This window comes from Sinocyclocheilus rhinocerous, unplaced genomic scaffold (assembly GCF_001515625.1).
Source record: "Sinocyclocheilus rhinocerous isolate Xijiao unplaced genomic scaffold, SAMN03320098_v1.1 scaffold1469, whole genome shotgun sequence".
NCBI classification, from domain to species: Eukaryota; Metazoa; Chordata; class Actinopteri; order Cypriniformes; family Cyprinidae; genus Sinocyclocheilus; species Sinocyclocheilus rhinocerous.
Window position 1 is genome coordinate 44849 of NW_015650017.1, and position 5121 is coordinate 49969.

Genomic DNA, 5121 nt, shown 5'->3' on the forward strand with positions numbered 1-5121 from the left:
TGTTTTATTTAATGGACTCACAAGATCAGAACAACTATAGTTGTTATATTACCACAGCAACTATAGAATTACAACAAGAAATTAATTCAAGTACTTTACAATAATATGGTTACAAAAAACACTATAGTATTTACAATAGTATTTTTTTAATGTGGGTACACACGGATATACAGAAAACAAACACTAGAAGAGCGTTAGCGGTTGATGAACAGAAAAGGCATGCGTCTCGCGGAAGAACATTACAGCCGGAGCTACTTTTCTCTGTTTATGTCTATGGCGAGTTACTCCGCAGCGGTATAGTCCGAATATAAACACTTATTACAGGCATACTGTAGTGATTCGCGATAAAACAAAACGCGTTTTGGAAGATGTAGTTTCAAGATGTATTCGCTCATTAAATACATTTTGTAAATCTTAACACAAAAAAAGCTACATGTTACCTCTAGTTGCCTTGTGTAAGTTAGCCTACTAAATGTTTATTTCAGTCAAAAAGCACCAGGAAGGACACACAAATCGCGTTACAAATAATCGAATACAGAAACGACACTGTAAAATGCGGCTTAAATAATTTGTGTTACGAGTATTTTATGTTTGTGTAAATAAAGCCGTGCAGCGCTGCTTACCTCGAGAAGCGAATCCGCGCGCCAGCGATGACGTCATCTTCTTCTTCTTCTAAGTTTTATGGAGGTTGGCGACTCAGCTTAAAAGGTGCATTACCGCCACCTACCAGATTGGAGTGTGGGCAGTAGAACGACATCAAAGGAAGGAGAAGAAGAAGAAAAACTTTCGTTAAAACTGCAGTAAGTTCTTTTTTTGGTTAAAAATGTTCCGAAATCAATATTTGAGCAAGTGTTTTTTATTATTATTATGCTTCCATTTACAACAAACAAACAAGGTACATAAACACATCACATAATCTAACAACACGTGATCATCCTTAGGTCGAGCATAACCAGTGACAAACAAGATCACAATAAAACCAATAATAAAGAAGAAAATAAAATTAAAATAAATAGAATAAATAAATCAAACCAAAAGGGGCTTTTTAACATTAGTTAATACACGACCCAAAAAAGAATTCAATTTGAGAGCTTTCTTGTTTTTAACCAATTCTAAAGATTCGCACACGATTTTAACCTCATTCATCCACTGGTTAAAGCTGGGTTTAGATTTAAACCATCTACATTTATGAATGAAAAACTGTTCAAGACAAAGCAAGAAATTACTAACAAAATCCAACTCTTTGTTTTCCAGACAAATACCAAACCTAATTAACTTCATCGTAAAGGGTGGGAGTTCAACCGCTCTAGACTGCAGCCAGTTCTGTACATCTCTCCAAAAAGGTTGCACCAAATCACAACAACAACAAAAAACATGCTCTAGATTTTCAATATTCGTTTCACAAAAAACACAATTATTCACATCCAAATTAAATTTCATAAATTTTCATTAAATCTCATTTAAAATTTTGAAGTTCACCTCCATAAATTTCCATAATATAAAAATCTTTGAGCATGTATTCCCTTCTAATAGGGTTAGGATAATAAGCCTGTAAAATAAAATCTCTAATAACTCTGTTTGTAAAAAAAATTATCACAAAAACATAATATTTGAGCAAGTGCATAACCAGCCAGTATTCTAAACTATCGCCTTACCTTAGCCCGATTCACAACGGTTAGCTTATAATAATGTTTTCTAATTTGAGTGGTACGGGTAGGTGTTCGCAGAGAAATTCGAGCATGCCGCTGCGTCATTACGTCACGTCTGTAAACATAAAGAAGTTGTCCCGGCTACTAGGCTATCGCATGTGAGGATCCTGCAGGTGGCGGATCGTTTATAGCCTTTTCTCACAGCAGCCAGAATAATTAAATGTATCATTTTGATGGCGGACTGTAATCCACTGGTAGCGCGATTTATTGTAATGCTTTTTTCCTCAGTTGGTCAGAACAAATGTGGCAGACTTGTTACTTGTTCAGATGGCAATATACGGTGAAAATTCTTATTTGGATCATATATTCCAAGACGTAGGCTAGAATCTGTGATTGCTTAGTATAGGATTGACACCGGTGCTGTGACTGACTGCCACACATACTCCTCAAAACATTAGATTCATCCGCGCTGGAGCCGTGCCAGAGTACAACCCACACATGGAAGATAATTCAGCACACAGCTGCAATTGCAGGTTTTCAAACAGAGATGGCGACAAAGAGGCAAAACTTACGGACTGCAGCTTTAACTACCTTTGACTATATTTATGCTACATTCTTTCAATTAACCCAGTGTTTTTTTTTAAAGATAATTTATTAATAGATTGTGTCGATGACATCATCAGCTCTAAGCGAAATTTGGAAGGCGACAAATACTGTTCAAAACATCTAGAGTGCAACAAACCAACAACAACAGCAAAAACATGAAGCATCGCTCTTAGGAAAATTAACCATGGTTAAAAGTAAAGTAAAAGTAGCAACCATTGTTTTTTGGGTATTGATTACTTATATATCCAGTTATAGAAATACCATGGTTTAAACTATGGTTAGTGTAGCAAAACCATGGTTGATTTGTGTATGCTATAGTAACCATTTATTTTTTTTTAATTAGTAAAACCAATTAATTTTCAAGGGTGCACATTATTTTCACTCTACCACAACAACCCAGATTTAACATGTCTTCAGCACCAAATAACAATGACTAAAACACAATATAGGGTTTCTTAAATATTACATTTACTTACATTACATTTACTTAAGAGACAATAAACAATTTAATTTGAACTAAGATAAAAAATAGTACAATTTCCTAACACTTTTGGTCAGTAGTAAACCAAAATAATCTGTTAAAATCATGTTTTCTTCTATTGAACGTGTAAAATCTCCATGAAATCTCAGTCAGACAGTAAAATGAAAGGACCGTTAATTATTATTATTATTATTTAAGTTATGGGAGGGCGCGGCGTAGAGCGTGCAGGTCAGAGGCGCATAATAAAGGAAAATAGTACTACTTGTGGTTTAATATTTAAAATGTATTACTTGAAATTGATTTATCTGAACATTGCAACTTGTTCTTACTGATATAATTTCTTAAATTCCTAATTTTTCTTAAATATGCTATTAAATGCTGCATTAGACTAATTTGTAATTGTGGAAATTGTACTTTACAGCATTCGAAAAAGTTCTAGGATCTACATCATCACACAAAAACATCTGCAACATCTGGATTAGTTTACATGGTTGCAAAAATAAAACCGATAAAATAAGCTGCAGAAGGCTGGATTTCAGGAACACAATTCAGAAGTTCTATTCAAACATTCAAGCTTTGCACTTTACAGTGAATTAAAAAAATTTATATATATACTAATTTTTAAATATCTTCATATTTCTGATAACAGGGGTAACTAAGATAAAGTGAGCAGAATTCAGCTGATCGGGTGATTAATATTGATCACATAAAGTCAAAGTTGCACACCTGAATGTGATTGGCTGAACAGTGGTGATCAGAGCTCAGGTACAAGTTGCATTCAGCGCCTCAGTCTTCTTCTATTTTTTTGAGAAATTAATGCATTTGCACCACCTGTTGGAGCGTTCAGTATACATGAAAAAACAAAGTTCTGAGAGATATAAATGGAGAAATGTTAATAAGAATGGAAAAAACGTAAGGTATTTTAAATACAACCAATATGTATGTATAAAACTATAAATAATGAAGTATAATAAAGTGAATTAACATTAAAACTGGTATAATTTTAGATGTATGAATGTGCACTACAAATGATAAGTATAGCATACTGTTGGTTACTCTTAAATAAAATACGGTTTATGCACAACCCAACATGACAACTTAAGTTTGTTTGCTTGTTTATTTACTTCTTAACGCCATTCCAGCATTCATACGGCTATATTCATGGCGAGAACCACTTAATCCATATACAAGTCAAGTATACACACAAGTCAGGGGACAATTTAGAGTCTTCAATTCACCTATAATAAGTAATATGATAACTCCAAACAGAGAAACAACCATATATTAGCATATAAACGCTTGAATATATACACTACTAGTCAAAAGTTTTTGAACAGTAAGATTTTCAATGTTTTTTTTCACCAAGCCTGCATTTATTTGATCCAAAGCACAGCAAAAACAGTAAAATTGTGAAATATTGTTACTATTTAAAATAACTGCTTTCTATTCGAATATGTGTTAAACTGTAATTTATTTCTGTGATCAAAGCTGTATTTTCAGCATCATTACTCCAGTCTTCAGTGTCACATGATCTTCAGAAATCATTCTAATATGCTGATTTGCTGCTCAAGAAACATTTATTATTATCAATATTTAAAACAGTTGAGTACATTTTTTCAGGATTCTTTGATGAATAAAAAGTTAAAAAGAAGAGCATTTATTTAAAATAGAAATCTTTTGTAACATTGTAACAAATAAATTACATTTTAACATATATTCACATAGAAAACACGACATTTTAAAAATATTTCAAAATTTTTACTGTATTTTTGTTTAAATAAATGCAGACTTGATGACCAGAAGAGACTTCCTTCAGTAACATTAAAAAAATGTTTTGGAAATGTAGTCTTTACCCACTGAAATGTTCAAAATATGCAAGTTATTCATCACTGGATTAAATATGCACACATTTGCATATTAGCATATATAAAAAGTGACACAGACCTGAAAGAAAACATCGCAACTGTTATGTTATCAACAACTCTGCCGTTGGTAACTGGCAGCATTTTGTTTATTTAACAAAATATTTAATAAAACACTCTGTGCATGTAAATGAAGATGTTTTGCCCTTTTTAAGATGAAAAGGCCCACAAAATGTCAAAGATAAATGAAATTCAAAAACTCCCCAGCAATTAACAGAAATATCACATTTGAAGCAATGGATAAAAGTAGAGATATTTCGTTTGCTACACGAGCAAAATGTCACTTTCAGAAAATGGCATTTAAAATATATAAAAGAGGTATAAAATAGATATCTAAAAATATTTCTAAATCTTTTTTAATATTTGTCTTTAATATTTGCACCCTATACCTTCTGGATTGAATGTGTGTGTGTGTGTGTGTGTGCGTGCATGTTTTTGAGTGTGTGTGAGTGTGTGTGTGTGT